Raw genomic sequence first — 21,853 nt, forward strand, 5'->3', positions numbered from 1 at the left:
GTCTATAAGGGTCTCAAAGAGTGAGTGAGTTAGTTAGTTATTTAGCTAACACACTAGCTAGCTAGTGAAAATAAAATCATAAGTCTTTTATCCTGAGAGACTGATAAATATTAGTTACAGTGGTAAATGTCTATAGTATCTGCAGTTCTAATTATCTTTTCTTGTCACTCCTACACGTTACTCTAGAACCCTTGCAAATCAAAGTCTTAAGAGCTCTACAATGATTTGTGAAGAAAATTAAAGACACAATTTATAGGAAGAAAAATTTCAGAGGTAATGCTTAATGTATGTAATTTTCAAAGATGAACATATGTTTTTCAATGAGAATGAAGTTCATGATTGAAACAAGAATTCTTTTGATGGGGTTGCAGAGAGCATCTGACCCAGAAGTTGCAAATGGATACCCATAGGACCATAGATAGGCTGTAAGATGTGTTATATTTGACTTGCACAAGGCTTTAGATTTTTTATTTTTGTTTTAATTAGGTGTTAACATTTTAGAATTGGAGTTTTACTTTAGAATATGAATTTTCACTTCAGTTGTACAATTGAAAACTCTGATAACGCTGGGCCGACATTCTCACCAGGAGATCCTCCTCTAGGTTTCTCGTGCGTGTGTTTTCTGGCCACAGCCTCCACATGGGCTGCTTCATTTCCATCAGGTGCTGGCTCCTCTGGGCACCTGAGTTTGTGGTATCTGTTGCTAGTTTAATGTTAGCAAGTTCTTCAGCCTCTTCACTTTGCTCACTCTGGCTTCTTGTTTTGGCCTGTGTTTCTCTCCAATTCCATCCGTCAGAGTACTTACACCTCAAAAGCATTTGTTCCCCATGGCTTTCTTCAGTTCCTCATTATTACTCCATAAGAATCTCTCCTGCTCTGACTCTTCCTCTGCCCCATGTTGCACACAATCTGCCTTGAGTTATGTTGATGGCGTGTTTCTTTTGCTCCCACCAACTGTGGACACTTGAAAGGCAGGGGCCATCTTTGCATCTGAAAGAGTGACTTCTAGCACATGCCTTGTACCTAGTACATTCTCATAGATGTGTAGTAACGCAGATGCAGGTATATGGGAATGTATGGTTTTTATCTGTTAGATCACTGAAATTTGCATTTAGAAAGTATTTAGGAGATTTAAACTTCCTATCCAAGTGGCCAAGGAAATAAAAATTGGAGGGTCAAAGAACAGAATTCCCTAAATGGATAACGGAGGGTAGATTCTAACTATTATTCACCTCAGTAATTGTAAAATGAGTTGTTAAATCACAGCTTAAATCTCTTTGGATGTTAACACTGGGAGAGCAGTTGCCTCAATCCTACCTCCTGCCTATATATTTTGGGCTGGAAATTTAGCATCACTTCCCGCTTGCTTTGTTCTCCTCCTCCTGTGTATGGAGATAGCAGGGCACTTGGCAATTACACTCCCAGAATCCCTGACAGCCATGTTTTGAGTTTTTGCGAAGCGATGCATTTGTATCAGGTCTGCAAGGTGAAAGAAAAGTCAGCGCCACATTGCCCTTCCTCTGGCAGCAGCAGGAAGTGGACTTCTCTGGATATGAGAGTTTACAGTTGTCTCTGAGCCATTTTTCTAAGAATTGCCTGTTTCCTGATTGAAGTATCTAGAGCAGTTTCTGCTTTCCTAGCTGTTTTCTTGATGGAACTCTTGCTGACACACTTTAATAAGGAAACAGACAGCAAAATGCCATTTAGTAAATTTGTTTTTGACTTTGACATGGTCAAATATTTAAAATCAGAATTTTACCAACTAGAAAATAGTGTGAATGAACATCTCCAGAATAGGAGGAGTATATCTTCCTCATAAAAGGAAAATAAATTGGCATTTCCCCCCTCCTATCTTTACCCTAGGAGAAAGGTAAAGATATCATAGGTTTTCTTTGGAACATTTATAAGAAAAGCATATATTTTTTATACAAGACTTTGCAAGAAGAGCAATGTTTTGGCAAAAGCAATCTAGGCTCTGTATAGCTGATAGAAATGCTTATAATAAAAATATTTTAAAGGTGCAATGGAAAAGAATAAATACTTCCTATCCTTAGCTTAAATTGAATGGTTAGCAGGGTGTTCTGTATCATATATATTTAGTAAATACTTACTTATTTAAATATGAAGAAAAAGGGAAAATTACCTTGCTCTTTTTCAGTGAAATCTGGTGTGTGTCAATGATATTACTTATGTGAAATAATTTAAAAGATGTCTTTTTATTTGGCTTTGTGAAGCATAATCAAATCAGAGTGTACTGAGCACTGACAAATCTAGAACTGGCATGGGTTCCTACTCAGTAGCTAAGGAAAATTGCAAATTACGCTTTCCTTTTGCTTTCAGTTAGCTAGAATTTCAGTAAAATTGCAACCACAAACTTGTTTTGATTAGCCAAAGCACAACAAGTAAATTTACCATGTCTGAGTCAGAGCCATATAGTATGGAAGGCTAGACCACTGAGGTTTGCTATTGTGAGTTAGAGGATCAGTAATACTCCTATGAGCCCATACTTCAAAGTCACCCCCAGTCTACAAGACAGAGCTGTCTTGGTTGGAATTCAAAGAAGTTCTTCCCTGAAAAAATGGTTAGTTTCAGCCAATTGCATGCTTTTGTCTCTGCTATATTTCTAATTGTGCTGGGTTCTTGTTGCCTGCTAGATTTCTTGCATCAGACATTTGGACTCTTCTCACAAGAGAAGGGATGCAAATTGATGTTTTGCAGGTTAACATTCTTCTGTGAGATGCTGCTTTGTCTCGGTGAACATGATCTGCTAGCCATTTCACTTTGCTTTTTACACAATTTTTTCAAGGTAAACCAAAGAAGCTGAGAAAATAGTCTCTTATCAGTTCAGTTCAGCCGCTCAGTCATGTCTGACTCTTTGCAACCCCATGGACTGCAGCATGCCAGGCCTCCCTGTCCATCTTATATAGGAGAGTAAAGATGAGAGTTATATTATTACTGATAATATGTAATAAATGTATTTGGATGTTTGGTGAGTCACTGGTAATTTGAGGTACTTTGTGTATATTTGTGAAAACTGGGCTCATTTTTAGAACAAATTGGCACTAGACATAAAGTCTCTTTCTTCTTCTTTATCCATATGGTAGCATATTAGAAAATAGGCACATAGAAGTAAAGCCAGCAGAATGAAATCTTGGTTTACCTCAACCCAATAAGATATCTAGGAAATGCAATTGACTAAAAAAACTTATAAAACTTAAATAATGGCAACTAGATTTTTTCAATTGTCAGAGAACCACAAAGTATTATTTCATAATAGGATTTTATATTAAGAGAAATATGCAGGCTGTCTCTAGCAGTCATTCTTGATTTGCTGTCTTGTAGATTTTATACCTATGCAACTGTGATTATTTAAAAATCTAGATAATGGAAATCCTAAAATTCTTATTCTAATTTGTTAAAAAACCTTCTTGTTACTTAAACAGGAATATTTATTAATATATATTTTAATATATAAAAAGTATATATAATCTAATTTCTAGACATCTATATATACTAATACAAATATTTTGCCACAGTGAAAGAAGAAACTTTGTTTACGACAATCTAATATATTTTAAACAGATAGAAGATAGTATTTATTAGTGGCAAATCCCAAACAATATGAAAGTATATAAAACACAATCCTTACTAGGATGATAAATAATGTCAATAATTTGATATATATTTTCCCTGTTTCTTCTCATATATTTGAAAACATAATGTAATTTATGTAGATTTCTAAAAATCCTGAATGAAATAATACTAATCACAATATTATATAAACTACTTTTTTTTTTTTTTTGCTCAGCTGGGTCAGGAAGTTCCCCTGGAGACGGGATATGCTACCCACTCCAGTATTCATGGGATTCCCTGGTGGCTCAGCTGGTAAAGAATCCTCCTGCAATTCGGAAGACCTGGGTTTGATGCCTGGGTTGGGAAGATCCCCTGGAGGAGGGCATGGCAAGCCACTCTAGTATTCTAGCCTGGAGAATCCCCTTGGACAGAGGAGCCTGGCAGGCTACAGTTCATGGGATCACAGAGTCAGACACAACTGAGAGACTAAGCACACACACATACATATTGTGGACATCTTTCTAGGTAAATATATAGGGAGTATAAATAATTTTATAAATAAAATAATCAAGAAATAATATAGTAATGGAAAATAATTCTATAAAATATATTTTATGACCTTGATTTGCTTTAGATTATTTCAGTGTATTGGTAAATTAATAAAGTAAAAAAGGTAAATTCACCTTATTGGTGAATTATTGAAAAAGTTTCCTTGATAGTGTATCCATGATAATGAAAGTTGCTTTAAAATTTCTCTTATTTTTGTTTATTTTTTAAAAATGTATCAGTTCAGTACTTAAAAAATTATTTATAGAGATATTCTGCACTTCAACAAATGTGTTTAATGTAATCTCTAATCCTATTTTATGATTAACTGTAAAAAATCTTTCATAAGCTCAAGTAATCTGAAAGTCATAAATCAAAAGTCCATTCATCCTCATACCTTAAAGAAAAATAGAGTTGCACTATTATTTACATGTAGGAGAAAAAGAAACAAGATTATAGGAATAAACTCACTAGGAGAATTGCATAAGAATAGGAATAACATTATCAAAAAGATAGGAGTCTGGATATTTAGTAATCATATTTTAATTTCCTGACTTAGTGTTTTCATATGAAATAAGAGATAAGTAAGGACAAACCACGTAGAGTGGATGATACTACTCTAATGGCAGAAAGCAAAGAGGAATTAAAAAGCCTCTTGATGACAGTGAAGGAGGAGAGTGAAAGAGCCAGCTTAAGACTAAATGTTAAAAAAACTAAGATCATGGCATCCAGTCCCATTGCTGCATGGCAAATAGAAGGGGAAAAGGGGGAAGTGTGACAGATTTCCTCTTCTTGGGCTCTAAAATCACTGCGGATGGTGACTGCAGCCATGAAATCAGAAGACAGTTGCTTCTTGGCAGGAAAGCTATGACAAACCTCGACTGTGTATTGAAAAGCAGAGGCATTACTCTGCCAACAAAGGTCCGTATAAGTCAAGGCTATGGTCTTCCCAGTGGTCACGGTACGGTTGTGGGAGCTGGACCATAAAGAAGGCAGAATGCCAAAGAATTGATGCCTTCAAACTATGGTGCTGGAAAAGACTCTTGAAAGTCTGTTGGACATCAAGAAAAAACCAGTCAATCTTAAGGGAGATAAACCCCTGAATATTCACTGGAAGTACTGATGCTGAAGCTGAAGCTCCAGTATTTTGGTCATCTGATGTGAACAGATGACTCTTTGGAAAAGTCCCTGATGCTGGGAAAGAGTGAGGGCAGAAGGAGAAGAGGGCGTCAGAGGACGAGCTGGCTGGACAGCATCACCAGTACAATGAACATGAACTTGGGCAAACTCCCAGAGATAGTGAGGGGCAGGGAAGCCTGGCGTGCTGCAGTCCATGGAGCCACAAAAGGTTGGACACGACCGAGAGACTGAACAATAGCAGCAGCAAGGGCAGACCACCATTAAGATTAATATGGTGTGTGGATTATGTGAGAATAGAAGCTCTCTTGTATTTTTGAGATGTGCAGCCATGAAATTAAAAGACGCTTACTCCTTGGAAGAAAAGTTATGACCAACCTAGATAGTATATTCAAAAGCAGAGACGTTACTTTGCCGACTAAGGTCCGTCTAGTCAAGGCTATGGTTTTTCCAGTGGTCATGTATGGATGTGAGAGTTGGACTATGAAGAAGGCTGAGCGCCGAAAGAATTGATGCTTTTGAACTGTGGTGTGGGAGAAGACTCTTGAGAGTCCCTTGGACTGCAAGCTGATCCAACCAGTCCATTCTGAAGGAGATCAGCCCTGGGATTTTTTTGGAAGGAATGATGCTAAAGCTGAAACTCCAGTACTTTGGCCACCTCATGCAAAGAGTTGACTCATTGGAAAAGACTCTGATGCTGGGAGGGATTGGGGGCAGGAGGAGAGTGGGACGACAGAGGATGAGATGGCTGGATGGCATCACTGACTTGATGGACGTGAGTCTGAGTGAAATCTGGGAGTTGGTGATGGACAGGGAGGCCTGGCGTGCTGCGATTCATGGGGTCGCAAAGAGTCGGACACAACTGAGCGACCGAACTGAACTGAACTGAACTAAAAATTTAATTTCTCAGATGAGTGAAACAGTGAGGAGTCACCAGTGTGATCCAGGATCACATTGCTAAGTTCAGTGATCAGTGCTTACTCCTAATTTTACTTGACCTTTCAGCATGACTTGAAAGAGCTGTTCTCTTTTTATATTTATACATTACTTACTTAAAAATTTTAAAAAGTTCCAGCTTTATTGAGATGATGTGGATATATAACATTGGGTAAATTTAAGGTGTACAGAATGCTGATTTGGTACACTTATATACTGCAAAATGATTATTACCATAAGATTAGCTAACACCTACATCACGTCACATAGTTACCATTTTGTTTTTGTGGTAAGAATATTTAAGATCTACTCTCTTAGCAACTTTCAAGTATGTAATTCAGTGTTATTAACTATGAGCACTATGCTGTATATTAGATCCCCAGAACTTTCTGATCTTATAACTGGAAGTTTGTACTCCTGGATATATATCTCCAGTCACTCCCACCCTCTCACTCCTGTTAACCAACCACCAGGCTAGTTTCTTGAAACAAGTCTTTTCTATTAAGAGATTTGCAAATATGTAAAACAATGTTACTCTTATCACTATTTTTTTCTGTTTTGGAAAATATGACTTGTTTAATTAAATTGATTATGTTAGCATATGAAGAGTTTATTGTTACTTTAAGTGACTGAATAAATATTTTAGTATTTCTGTTTTAATTTCTAATATTATAAATATGGATAGATATAACCCACACAAACAAAAGATATTTGGGATCATCAATACTTTTTAAGACTGTAAAGAGGTCCTGAGAACAAAAGTATTGACAAATGCTGGACTAAATTAAAGGAGAAAATAAGTTAAAAGAAAATAGTAAGATAAAACAATAATTTTAGCATTAAACTTGAGAGAAAACCCAAGAATAATAAAGATCAGAACACTTTCATTTCAAAGGCAAAATTTCTAAGATGCCAATTATATTTATAATTACATATTTTGATTTAACATGTAAACTATTTTTAAAAAGCCAAGTTCAAACAGAAATGTATATTAAATATGGAAAGCTGATCAAAACAGTATGCTTTCCTTTAAATAGTGCTCCACTCCACCATGTTTCAAAAACTCTCTGAGGCACTCATAGAAAATATACACTTCAGTCCTTAAGCTTGATTATAATTAAATCCTGAAAAAATAAACACAAAAAAGAAATCAAGGCATAATAACTAAGAAAAACCAAGCAAAAAGAAAAGATCAGAAATGAATACATTCTTTATAAAGGTTTTATGATGAAAATAAATCCCAAAATAAAAGTAAAAGTCAAGTTAGCTATGTTATATCATTCAGTGAAAATAAATCAGACAAATGCTTAAGTTTCATTAGGCAGAACAAAACACCAGAATTTGGAAAAGCAAGTTAATGCTGTATATAGTAAATTCTATTATGTGTAAGACCCTGGCCTATGAACTTCAAGGAAGCCTTAGATGAATTGTACAGAACCTTGTGGTTAAGATGGTTATAGTTTAAAATAAAAAGCAAATGTAAAGTGATTTAGATGATAAAGTAAAGCATAATTTTTAAATGATAAAAATATAATAGGCTATAAAATAATGAAAAAAGTTTTTTAATTTTTCAAAAATTTTAAATTACATTAATAACTATATATACTTCAAATTTAGGCAGATATAAGCCTTAGCAACAATATTCATTCATATATTTTATTCAGTTCAACTCAATTCTAGTCTACTCATTCATTTATTTAGTCATTAGTCATTTAATTACATACACAAAAAAGTCTACTGAATAGAATATGCCAGGTACCTTGTAGATGCTAAGAATAAAGAAAAGAGCAGAACAGACTTATTTGTCCCTAGAAGATAATAGTCAAATAACATGGTCAGACATATACTTTCAAAACTAGCACTGAGCTCTGAATGGGCGGCAGAGATGCTATCAAGTACAGGACAGGAGAGTGATCTAGTTGAGATTCTGAGAAGGCTTCCCTGGGAATGTACTATTTGAGGAGGTCTTTGAGGGCCTGTAGAAGAATAGGTAAAGGAAAAGGTCATGATAATGAAGATGAGAAACTGTACTCAATGTACTGTTGAAGTTTAGCATGGAGAATTTTGAGCATTACTTTGCTAGCACATGATATTAGTGCAATTGTGAGGTAGTTTGAACATTCTTTGGCACTGCCTTTCTTTGACTGGAATGAAAACTGACCCTTTTCCAGTCCTGTGGCTACTGCAGAGTTTTCCAAATTTGCTGGTATATTGAGCACAGCACTTTTAACAGCATCATCTTTTAGGATTTGAAATAGCTCAGCTGGAGTTCTATCACCTCCACTAGCTTTGTTCGTAGTGATGCTTCCTAAGGCCCACTGGACTTCTCACTCCAAGATGTCTGGCTCTAGGTGAGTGATCACACCATTGTGGTTATCTCCGTTGTTAAGATCTTTTCTGTTTAGTTCTTCAGTGTATTGTTGCCACTTCTTAATATCTTCTGCTTCTGTTAGGTCCATTCCATTTCTGTCCTTTATTGTGCCCATCTTTGCATGAGATGTTCCCTTGGTATCTCTAATTTTCTTTAAGAGATCTCTAGTCTTTCCCATTCTATTGTTTTCCTCTATTTCTTTGCACTGATCACTAAGGAAGGCTTTCTTATCTCTCCTTTCTATTCTTTGGAACTTTGCATTCAAATGGGTATATCTTTCCTTTTCTCCCTTACCTTTCACATCTCTTCTTTTCTCAGCTATTTGTAAGGCCTCCTCAGACAACCATTTCGCCTTTTTGCATTTCTTTTTCTTCAGTTCAGTTCAGTTGCTCAGTTGTGTCTGATTCTGTAACCTCATAGACTGCAGCATGCCAGGCCTCCCTATCCATGGCCAACTCCTGGAGTTTACTCAAACTCATGTCCATTGAGTCGGTGATGCCATCCAGACATCTCATTCTCTGTCGTCCCCTTCTCCTCCTGCCTTCAATCTTTCCCAGCATCAGGGTTGTTTCAAATGAGTCAGTTCTTCACATCAGGTGGCCAAAGTATTGGAGTTTCAGGTTTAGCATCAGTCCTTGCAATGAATATTCAAGACTGATTTCCTTTAGGATGGACTGGTTGGATCTCCTTGTAGTCCAAGGGACTCTCAAAAGTCTTCTCCAACACCACAGTGCAAAACATCATTTTTTTCTTGGGGGTAGTTTTGATTACCCCCTTCTGTACAATGTTATGAACCTCCACCCATAGTTCTTCAGGCATTCTATCAGAACTAGTCCCTTGAATCTATTTCTCACTTCCACTGTATAATCATAAGGGATTTGATTTAGGTCATACCTGAATGATCTAGTGCTTTTTCCTACTTTTCTTCAGTTTAAGTCTGAATTTGGCAATAAGGAGTTCATTTTTTTTTTCCCTAATAAAAAAGCCACTTTCTTATGTCATATCACCCGCTTCTTTGAATTGTTATTGTTAACTTTTCACCGGTGCTTTCAATTTCCCAGTGCAGGAGGTTTGGAGATAATTTTTCAGTTTTTAAGTATTGACCTGTTGGGTAATATAGATATAAGCAGCATGTAGTGATGTGGAGTCATCCAGAGAATTCCAGGGTCAATTCAATAGAAAAGACAGCTGAGTGGGCATGTTGAAGTATAAGGAGAAAGTTAATAGAGGTAGTGAGAACAATGAGGAAAATCCAACTAGGTGAGGGTATTTTTTAACAAGATTAAAATTTGCAGTTCACCTTCAGTTGGTAGGGATTGATACCTTCTCACTGTCTGCAGCATTTGGAACTGATAACAACAGTTACTATGATTCATAAATAGAATATTTCAGCTACATTTGACTATCCAGCTCTTCAGTAGAATCAGGTTTGGCATCATAGGGTTTATAAGAACCTTCCTAGACATGTACATCTCACAGATCAGTAACAATTTTAAATTAAGAAAAAAGTGAAGAATATCGACATGGGTTTGCCAAATACTTTTTGTTAAGTAAGGACATTAAAAAAAAATTACCATCATTTATCATCATATTATTAACTCTCCAAGAAAAGAATGGCAAAATCCTAGAGGAAACTAGGGTCTTCCCTCAGGAAATAAAACTTGGCATCTTAGAATTCTCTCTTTCTCTTTCCTTTGCCCTTAATATTATTTTTCTCTTTTTAGTATAGACTGGTTAAATCTTTGCCACAGACTGGCCTTTGTCCAAAAACAAACATCTGAGAACAACAGATTTTCCAACCTACTTTATACAAAAGCAAGAGTTTTAAGATATTCTAGAAAGATGTAAGTCTATTTCACTCCTTAAAATCTTTATGATGGGTATTTTTAGTGTAAAACTATTCTGATTGTGGAAACTTCTTGGAAAACAGATTCCAAATACCACCTGCTTTAATACAAATTAATTTGTTTTACTTTTGTAATCTCATAGTAGAAGACTAAAACTTTTTAAAGCTTTTATTCCCAGAGGCCAAATAAACAACTTACATTCCTATGTTCCTTGAATAATTACTTTATTGCTGAAATTTGAAAATCTTTATTTTTAAGAGGAATGGAGGCAAAACACTTGGTGATTTTCTTGTCCTAAGAACATCGATGCCCCATACTAGTGGAACATGAGACAGAAGAGCTTACCATGATCTTTTCTGTAGAGTTCAGATGTCAATAACCTGACCCATTAGGTGAACTCAAGAATAAAGCATAGACAAACAGCAACAGCCTTCATTCAAACTGAGGCATTTACAGCTCTCTTCTACAACACACCTGCTACTCCAGATGAAGTTTTGCTTTCCTGTGAAATGCTCTAATTTGCATGGACTTTCAGTGACCTATCTATCAGCACACAGCAAGAACACACCTGCCTAAAAGGCTGGGTCCTGTTTTTATATATCATTGCTCACTACAGGGAAGTATAATAAAGCAAGACAACATAGTTAAAAATTGCAGACATTAAAGAGGAAACAGGAATAGTAAATGATCAGATTAAGCAATACGAGTGTGAAAGTGAAAAGACAGAACCAAAAGTCAAATGAATTGATTTTTATCTAGGAGACTCCTTTTGAGTCCTGCTAATTTTTTTTTTTTCATGGAGTTAAAACACACAAGATAAAATTCTTTCATTTATAGGTCTTGCAAAATAATGAACCGGGTTTGTTGAAGAAAATGTGAGGCCGAGGGAGCTTGAACCTTTGCGTACACAATTGGCCAGTGGGCTTATGATAGATCTGAGGTCCTCGGGGAGATAAGGAGCCCAGGCAGTTCTCAGAGCTTCTGGCAATCCACAAGGACATCATTTCTCCTCTGCATGGACTCTTCATATCTTGGTTGAGAAATAGTAACGTGATAGGTACATCTTCTTGGTGCACTTTTGTACAGCCAGTTTCAGGAAGGAATGTATTGTTTCCCTGAAATAAAATTGACCCTACTATATAATAAGAATATAAATGAGAGCTGTACCATGGGAGGGGCTTCCCAGGTGGCGCTAGTGGTAAAGAACCGACCTGCCAATGCGGGAGACATGAGATGCAGGTTTGATCCCTGGGTCTAGAAGATCCCCTGGAGGAGGGAATGGCAACCACTCCAGGATTCTTGCCTGGAGAATCCTGTGGACAGAGGAGCCTGGAGGGCTACAGTCCATAGGGTTGCAAAGAGTCAGATATGACTGAAGCGACACAGCACATGTGCGTACCATGAGAAGATGGGAAAGCCAGATAAGGAGTCAGGAAATCTGGGTTCTGATCCTAATTGCTAAAACCCATTACTGTATTATAATAGCAAAACTACAATTACCTCTAGACTTTTGTCCTCACTTGTAAAATAAAAGTTTTATACCTAATTTTTAAAGTCCTTTCAACTCTGAAGTGTTATGATTCATGATATATTTTTGATCTCCTAAGGAAGCACTTCATCTAAACACTGGTTTTGTTGCAGTTTTCTTCCCTTTTAGAGAAAATCTGTAGACCAAAGTCAATATACTATGCTATCCAGTGTTAAAACATTCTAAGGGCTAGATGAAAGTGATTTTGAAGAAAATATGTCATGCTATCTTATACAGCTACAAAAAAAATAAAGACTTTATAACTCATATAGTTATACAAAAATAAAAATAAGAATTAGTATGGTTAACCAGAATAAAATAGATTACACTTGTCATTTTTATGGATAAAGTTGTCCATAAAGAAAATCTCATGTACCTTTTCCTTTCCTTTTTACCTTATCTTTTAAAAACATTTTCCTTTTTTCTGAAAGAAGATTGCATTAAACCTGTGATCCATCACAGTTAAGAGATCATTACTGAGGCTATAGTCGGAAATACAGTCTTAGTCACAGGAAATTGACTCCTCATGCTTTAAGGACTATGATTCAGGCTCTCCTGGCTCTTGATAACGAGTGATTTTTCTCTTTCAATATCTCCATTGGTCATGCCTCTGTAAACTCCACTGTCAAGTTTCTTCCTCTCTCTGCTCTGAGCTGTGCCCTGGGCGAGTGAAAGAGGTCTAATCCTGAAGACAGCACCACTTAGTTCATTCGGGCTTCTGCAAGCACAGCAGGAGATAAGTGGACAGGAGGAGAAAGGTCAAGGTATTTCTTCCCTCTCTCTGCCTTTGGCCCAGTGGCTGTGTCCCTCTCACGTGGCTGAGCTCTCAGTTGGTCTGGAAATGCTGCTTCTTCCGCTTGCCCAGTACCCTTCCACTGGTGATGGGTTCCTGGGACTTGTCCCTGGCTGAGTCACTGTCTCTTACTGGTTCCCATACTCCTACACAGAGCTCTGAAATCATACCTTCTTTCATTCAGTTTTCTTCACTATCCCTATGAAGGTGTCTCCTGCTGTCAGTACACTATCCTTCAAGGGTTTTAAAAGTCTTCCTATTATAGATTTAGCAAAAGTACATTTGTCCCCCAAAAGGTGTACTTTGACTTTAAAGTTCAGTTTATTTTTTTAAGAGTGTCTCTGAATTTTAAAAATAAAATATTACATGAAAGGAAAAAGATTTATTTGTTATGACAGTGAGCTTTTTTATTCAGTTTTGTCATTAATTGGGACAGCATGCTCACAGCCAGTTCTAAAAGAGTTGATAATGAAAGAGTTTCCATTATGCCTTTTCATTCTCTTAGACATTCCTTCTCACCCTACTGAAAAATAAGTCAGTCCCTCTTCACACACACCCATCCTCCCCCCACAAAAGGAAAAAGAAACCTACCCAAATCTTTTTGGATACATTAATTCTTATCAGTGCCACTTTATACCTGAGAGCTCAACAATTTCTATTTTGTGATTTTTTTTTTTCAGACTCCTTAACATTTATGTGGCAATCACTGGTATAAGATTGACTTTCCAGTGTTACCACACAACACATCATAAGGCATCCACAAAAGACCAAAGATACTAGAATAAGCCAACTGATAACTGAGCTTTGATATGCTGAGCTGCCATCATCTCTCTTTTCACTTAACAAATTGTTTGAAAGGAAGTTGGAATAAAAGGCAAGGAGCAAAATGCCCCGTTGCCCAACAGAGATTTCTTTAGACTGAAGATCATCTAACACGTTTGTTTCTCCTTCCTTTTTCCTCGTTAACTATGTCCAATCCTGCTGTACAGGTGTGGTTGATACATTTCACCCGTGTCACTCCTCCTCTTTCTTCCACCCTTAACTCTTTTCAGATTCAGAATATTTTTGAAAAGATTTTATTGAAGGACTGCACTTTTGGGTTGTCTTAGAATTTCCAAACATAGAACAAAAGTGAAAGGCAATTAAATTTTATAAACTATTAGTCTTAGTATTGCTGCGTTTGGCATGGACTATCAAATGGAGCAAGAAAACTGGTTTACTTTTGATGGACAAATTTTGGTCATGTGTACATAATCCAGACTGTGGAAACTGCTACAGGAATAACAGCATGCCTCAGAAATCAATGAAATCAATGCCTGTGGTATACTATTTGAGTTTTTTTCCCTCCCCCATCCCACTCCTCTTTCTTTCTCCTTTTTTTAAGGGTTAAACTGGGTGGTTTTCAGAGTTTTACAAGAGAACTATTAGTGAAAAACAATCTGATACATTCAACTTACTAAAGCCCTACTCTTTCCCTCTAATCTTTCAGCAGGACCCAAGGGAGGCTAAAGTTTAGATCAGTCTATTCTCCACAAGAACTTTGATTCACTATTAAATTCCGTCTAATGAAGATGACTTTGCCATCCCACGGCCATCAGCAGGCTATGTGTGGGACAATGCAAAACCCACCTTGTATAGAGGAACATTGTTCTTTCTTCTTAGTCACACCAGTTGAATAGACTCTCATGGAAATTCACATGCACAAGAGACCTGTGAAATCAGTAACAGTATTAATCTCTAGGGTGCCTTGCTGAGTCATGTTAAGGAAATAACTATTTTGCTTAAGTACACACTTGTTCGTGTCTTAACAGCTTATCATGTTTATGATAAGAGCAAATAGATGAGACAGAGAAAAAGGGGGGGGGAGAGAGAGAGGAGAGAGGAAAAAGAGATTTTTATTAACGACAAAAGTCAACATTATAATATAAAATATAATTCAACCATTTGCAAATTATGCACTAATTAGGTTGAATCTAATTTTCCTATAGTTCTTACTTTGTAGATAAATTTTAAAAATGTGTAAGTTGAGAATTCTGAAGCTTGCTTTAGTACTTAAAGTATTTCTGATATATCACTCATACAAACTAGAAAAATTAAAAATAATGAAATAAACTGATGCTGATATTAAACTATTCCATTTAATAAAATCACGTATCTACAATGTTTATTTACTCTTTACTCCCTATTTACTTCATACATTAAAAATTAGGCAAAATTAGACAAATGAAGCCTTATAAATAATGAAGTTTTGGGGTTAATAATGATCCAAACTAGTGCCAGAGATAACAATTTGTGCTTTTAGGAGGCAGTACTGCATAATGGTTATAGGCATGAACTCTTACAATTCATCATATACTACCCATGGAACAGGTACAGAGTAACCTCTGGAACCTCAGTTTCCTTGTTTATAAAATGAGAATTATTCTTCTGTAAAACTACTGTCTAAGTTGTATGTTGATATGAAGTTTTACTGAGACAACATATATATATGGCATTTAGAAGAGTAATTGAAACATTAAGTAGTAAATGCTGTTATTATTAATGTTTTATTCATTGGACACTGTGCATGCTTTCTGATGGAGAAAAACAGCATCACAATGATAAAGTAGAAATATTTAAGATATTAAATAGCAGTAAAAACTATAACATAATTCATATACATTATTTAACATGAAACTAAATGTTAATTCTTAATTTTTTTCTATTAAACATGTTAGAAAAACAGGTGAGTCTACTCTAGTTGTGATTGAGCAGTTCCTATAAGATTTACCTTCCTATTGAGAGTAACTATAAACCAGAGTAACTATGAAGAGTTAAAGCGTATAAAGAGTTAAAGAGTAACTATAAACCTTTAAAAAGGCAATTACCAGAGGTACATACATGTGTGCTTGGTTAAGTCTGACTCTTTTAGACCCCACGGACTGTAGCCTGCCACACTCCTCTGTTCATGGGTTTTCCCAGGCATGAATACTCTGTGGGTTGCCATTTCCGCCAGTAGGGGATTTTCCCAAATCCAGGGATCGAACCCACAAATCCAGGGATCGAACCCACATCTCACATCTCCTGCACTGGCAGGCAGATTCTTTACCATTGCGCCACCTAAGAAGGCCCAATTACCAAAGGTACTATAGAGTAAATAAAAGCAGGCAAAATCTGGAAGGGACATGCTATTTGGAAGAAGAGAATATGCCTTATGAGTTTCTCTTTTTGGTAGCTTTTTACCTGAGTCCAGGCCCACTCAGTGACATAGAAAGTGAAAGGGTTAGTCTCCCAGTCAAGTCCAACTCTTTGCAACCGCATGGACTATAGCCCGCCAGGCTCCTCTGTCCATGGGATTCTCCAGGCAAGAATACTGGAGTGGCTTGCCATTCCCTTCTCCAGGGGATCTTCCCAACCCAAGGACCAAACCCAGGTCTCTTGCATTGCAGGAAGATTCTTTACCATCTGAGCCACCACTAATACTTGTATAGAAATCTGTAGTCTTAATGGCTTGAAGAATTAGGCAACAGAATTTGAGGGCACCAGAGCAGGGCGCTGGGAAGTAAGGGAAAGTACTAGGTTGAATAATGTTCCCTCAAAATTCATGTCCATCCAGAATCTGTGAATACGACCTTATTTGGAAATAGAAACTTTGCAGATCTAATTAAGGCAAGATCATATTGAATTAGAGTGGGTGCTAATCCAATGACAGTATCTTTATATAAGAAGAGGGAAATTTTGACATAGACACACACAAGAGGGGACATTACCTTATGAAGATGGAGGCAAAGATGGGAATGTTGTTGTTGTTCAGTTCCCTAGTTGTGTCCAACTCTTTGGCAACCCCATGGATTGTAGCATGCCAGGCCTCCCTGTCCTTCACTATCTCCCGAAGTTTGCCCAAGTTCATGTCCATTGCATACTCTGATGCATGCAGCCATCCTCTGATGCCCTCTTCTCCTGCCCTCCTCAGTCTTTCCCAGAATCAGGGACTTTTCCAATGAGTCAGTCATTTGCATCAGGTACCAAAATACTGGAGCTTCAGCTTTAGCATTAGTCCTTCCAATGAGTATTCAGGTTTGATTTCCCTTTGATCTCTTTGCTGTCCAAGGGACTTTAAGGAGTCTTCTCCAGCATCACAGTTCAAAGGCATCAATTCTTTAGCACTCTGCCTTCTTCACAGTCCAGCTCTCACAACCATACATGACCACTGGGAAGACAATAGCCTTGACTATACGGACATTTTGTCGGCAGAGTAATGTCTTTGTTTTTCAACACACTGTCTGGGTTTGTCATAGCTTTCCTGCCAAGAGGTGATTGTCTTCTGATTTCATGGCTGCAGTAACTGTCTGCAGTGATTTTAGAGCCCAAGAAGAGGAAATTTGTCACTACTCCCCTCCCACCTTTCCCCCCTCCATTTGCTTTGAAGTAATGGGGCCGGATGCCATGATCTTAGTTTTTTTTTTTTTTTTTTTTTTAATATTTAGTTTTAAGCTGGTTTTTTCATTCTCTTCCTTCACCCTCACCAAGAGTTTCTTTCGTTCCTCTTCATTTTCTGCCTTTAGAGTGGCAGAAGTTTATCTGAGGTTATTGATGTTTCTCCCACCTATCTTGATTCCAGCTTGTAACTCATGCAGCCTGACATTTCTTATGATATGCTCAGCATATAGATTAAATAAACAGGGTGATAACAGCCCTGTTGTAGTCCTTTCTCAATCCTGAACCAATCAGTTGTTCCATACAGGGTTCTAACTGTTGCTTCTTGACCTGCATACAGGTTTCTCAGGAGACAGGTAAGATGGTCTGGTATTCCCATCTCTTTCAGATCCACATGTATCAAAGGCTTTATCATAGTCAATGAAACAAAGGTAGATGTTTTTCTGGAATTCCCTTGCTTTCTCTATGATCCAGCAAATGTTGGCAATTTGATCTCTTGTTCCTCTTCCTTTTCTAAATCCAGCTTGGACCTCTGGAAGTTCTTGCTTTGCATAATGCTGAAGCCTGGCATATAAGATTTTAAGCATGACCTTACTAGCATGGGAGATGAGTAAAATTGTCCAATACTTTGAACATTCTTTAGTGGTACGCTTCTTGGGAATTGGAATGAGGACTGACCCTTTCTGGTCCTGTGGCCACTGCTGGGTCTTCCAGTTTGCTGACATATTGAGTGCAACACTTTGATAGCATCATCTTTTCGGGTTTTGAATAGTCATATTGGAATTACATCGCATCCACTAACTCTACTGACAGCAGTGCTTCCTAAGACCCACTTGACTTGACACTCCAGAATGTCTGGCTCTGGGTTACTGACCACATCATAGTTATCCAGTTCATTAAGATCTTCTTTTGTACAGCTCTTTCATGTATTCTTTCCATCTCTCCTTGATTTCTTCTTCATCTGCTAGGTCTCTACCATTTCTGTTCTTTATTATGCCCATCTGTGGGGAAAAAAGTTCCCTTGATATTTCCAATTTTCTTGAAGAGATCTCTAGCCTTTCCCCTTCAGCTGTTTTCTTCTAGTCTTATACACTGTTCATTGAAGAATGCCTTCTTGTCTCTCTATGCTATTCTTTGGAACTCTGCATTTAGTTGGATGTACCTTTCCCTTTATCCCTTGCTTTTTTTTTTTTCTCCCTTGCTTTTCTTTCTTCAGCTATTTGTAAAGCCTCCTCAGATAACCACTTTACCTTCTTGCTTTTCTTTTTCTTTGGGATGGTTTTGTTCACTGCCTCCTGTACAATAGTACAGACCTCTGTCCAGTTATTCAGGCACACTGTTTACTAGATCTAATCACTTGAATCTATTCATCACCTCCACTGCATATTCATCATTCATTTCAGTTGCTCAGTCATGTCTGACTGTTTGCAACCCCATGGACTGTAGCACACCAGGCTTCCCTGTCCATCACCAACTCCCAAAGCTTGCTCAAACTGATGTTCATCAAGTCGGTGATGCATCCAACCATCACATCCTCTGTCATCCCCTTCTCTTCCTGCCTTCAATCTTTCCCAGCATCAGAGTCTTTTCCCTTGAGTCAGTTCTTCAAATCAGGTGGCCAAAGTATTGGAGTTTCAGCTTCAGCATCAATCCTTCCCATGAATATTCAGGACTCATTTCCTTTAGGATGGACTGGTTGGACCTCCTTGCAGTCCAAGGGACTCTGAAGAGTCTTCTCCAACACAAGTTCAAAAGCATCAATTCTTCGACGCTCAGCTTTCTTCACAGTCCAACTCTCACATCCATATATGACTACTGGAAAAACCATAGCTTTGGCTGGATGGACTTTTGTCAGCAAAGTGATGTCTCTGCTTTTTAATATGCTGTCTAGGTTGATCACAGCTTTTCTTTCATGGAGCAAACGTCTTTGAATTTCATGGCTGCAGTCACTATCTTCAGTGATTTTGGAGCCCAAGAAAATAAATTTTGTTACTGTTTCATTGTTTCCCCATCTGTTTGCCATGAAGTGATGGGGCCAGATGCCATGATCTTAGTTTTCTGAATGTTGAGTTTTAAAGCAGCTTTTTCACTCTCCTCTCTCACTTTCATCAAGAGGCTCTTTAGTTCTTCTTCACTTTCTGCCATAAGGGTGGTGTCATCTGTGTATCTGAGGTTATTGATATTTCTCCTGGCAATCTTAATTCCAGCTTGTGCTTCATCCAGCCCAGCATTTCACATGATATACTTTGTATATAAGTTAAATAAGCATATTCATAGGGGATTTGATTTAAGTCTACCTGGATGGCCTAGTGTTTTGTCCGATTTCTTTAGTTTAAACTTGAATTTTCCTATTTAGAAGCTAATGATCTAAGCTACAGTTAGCTCCAGATCTTGTTTTTGCTGACTATATATAGCTTCTTCATCTTTGACTAAAAAGAACGTAATCAATTTGATTTTGGTATTGACCATTTGGTGATATCCATGTGTAGTCATCTCCTGTTTTGTTGAAAATGATGTTTGCTATGACCAATGCATTCTCTTGGCATAATTCAGTTAGCCTTTGCCCTGCTTCATTTTGTACTCCAAGACTGAACTTGCCTATTACTGCAGGTATCTCTTGACTTCCTACTTTTGCATTCCAATCCCCAATGTTGAGTAGAACTCTTTTTTTATGTTAGTTCTAAGAGTTTTTCTAGGTCTTCATAGAACTGATCAACTTCAGCTTCTTTAGCGTTGTTGGTAGGGGCATAGACTTAAATTACTGTGATGTTGAATGGCTTACCTCGGAAACAAACTGAGATCGTTCTGTCATTTTTGAGGTTGCACCCAAGTACTACATTTTGAACTCTTTTGTCAATTAACAGGGCTACTCCATTTCTTCTATGGGATTCTTGCCCACAGTAGTAGATATAATGGTGATCTGAATTAAATTCCTATTCCCATCCATTTTAGTTTACCGATTTCTAAGATGTCGATGTTTATTCTTACTGTTTCCTGCTTGACCACATCCAATTTACCTTGGTTCGTGGACCTAACATTCCAGGTCCCTATGCAATACAGTTGTTTGCACTGGCTTTTACTTTCATCACTAGGCCTATCCACAAGTGAGCATCATTTTTGCTTTGTCCCAGCCACTTGGTTCTTTCTGGGCTATTAGTAGTTGTCCTCCTCTCTTCCCCAGTAGCATATGAGATACCTTCCGACCGGGGGGACTCATCTTTTGGTTTCATATCTTTTTGTCTTTTTATATGATTCCTGATTTTCCCACGGAAAGTATATTGGGGTGGTTTGCCATTCCGTCTTCCAGTGGATCACATTTTGTCAGAACTGTCTACTATGAGATTGGAATATGCAGCTGCAAACCAATCAGTACCAACTATTACTGGCAACCACCGAACACTGAGAGAGAGGCATAGAACAGATCCTTCCTCAGAGCCTCCAGGAGAAGCAAGCTAATATTGCCAATACCTTGATTTTGGACTGCTAGCCTTCAGAACTGTAAGAGAACAAATTCTTGTTTTAAGCCACCTAGTTTGTGATACTCTCTTATAACATCTCTAGGAAACTAATACAGAGAGAAAACACAGGGAAAGAGAAAATCAATACCAGATAATACCACATTGATAATCTTTTCAGCAGCCAAATGGACTGAGCTTATTCTTGATCTGACCGTTTTTCCACTAACATTTTTTCTAGTTCTTCCTTAATCAGTCATCTGCTGCCAATTGGGTCTTTGGTTTTTTCTGAAAACAGACCTTGAGCTCACAACTGGTTTGGGTTGTTTTTTTTCTTCTTCACGTGTAGTAGCTTTCTGTGTGGCTCATGCATTCTTGAATAATATGCTTGTTTGCCAGTATAAAAAGAAAATGAAATGGGCAGCCATCTTCTCCTCACTGGATGCTCTTTGTTTTGGGAAAATCTCTTCAGGATGCTTCGTTATTGGCTGAGCTCACTTCTCAAACCCCGGGGAAAAGGTAAGTAATCACTCTGTCAATATTCTCTTGCATAAAACTTTCTGAATCTTTTCCCATCATGTTAGTTAAATGTCTCTTTCCTATGTTGAATTCTAAAACCTGCTGTGTAAGTTTCACGTCTTAAAGCTGCAATATTTTTCTTGTTATAACTGCAGTGTGTCTTAGCCTTTGCTGTGCTTAGTCACTCAGTCATGTCCGACTCTTTGTGACCCCATGGACTGTAACCCGCCAGGCTTCTCTGTCTATGCAAATCCTCCAGGCAAGAATACTGGAGTGTGTTGCCATGCCCTCCTCCAGGGGATCTTCCCAACCCAGGGATTGAACCCGGGTCTCCCAAATTTCAGGCAGATCCTTTACCATCTGAGCCACCAGGAAGCCCTTCTTAGCCTTGATAACTGACATCTGGTACTTGTCTGTAGCTCAGCAGGGGCGGCTTTCCAGAGGCCTTGACTAGGGGCAAAGCTAATCCTAACCCTAAGAAAGAGACAGAAGGAGCCAGCTAGCGGGCAGGACACACAGGGAACAACCATGTTGGCAAAGGGAGATAGGGAGAGGACAGAGGGCCAGGGCCTGCAAACTGCAGCACATATCTTTTAAAATACTAATTTTAAATTTCATGGCTGCAGTCACCATCTGCAGTGATTTTGGAGCCCCCCAAAATAAAATCTGCCACTGTTTCCAGTTTTTCCCCATCTATTTGCCATGAATTGATGGGGCTGGTTGCCATGACCT

At 37.8% G+C, this 21,853-nt stretch overlaps 1 pseudogene; it reads right to left on the bottom strand.

The window, feature by feature from the left end:
- Positions 1-12,469: 12,469 nt before the first annotated feature.
- On the bottom strand, positions 12,470-21,651 carry LOC120861562 (annotated as a pseudogene).
- Positions 21,652-21,853: the final 202 nt, after the last annotated feature.

The sequence above is a fragment of the Oryx dammah genome, unplaced genomic scaffold (genome assembly GCF_014754425.2).
Source record: "Oryx dammah isolate SB20612 unplaced genomic scaffold, SCBI_Odam_1.1 HiC_scaffold_3, whole genome shotgun sequence".
Lineage (NCBI taxonomy): Eukaryota > Metazoa > Chordata > Mammalia > Artiodactyla > Bovidae > Oryx > Oryx dammah.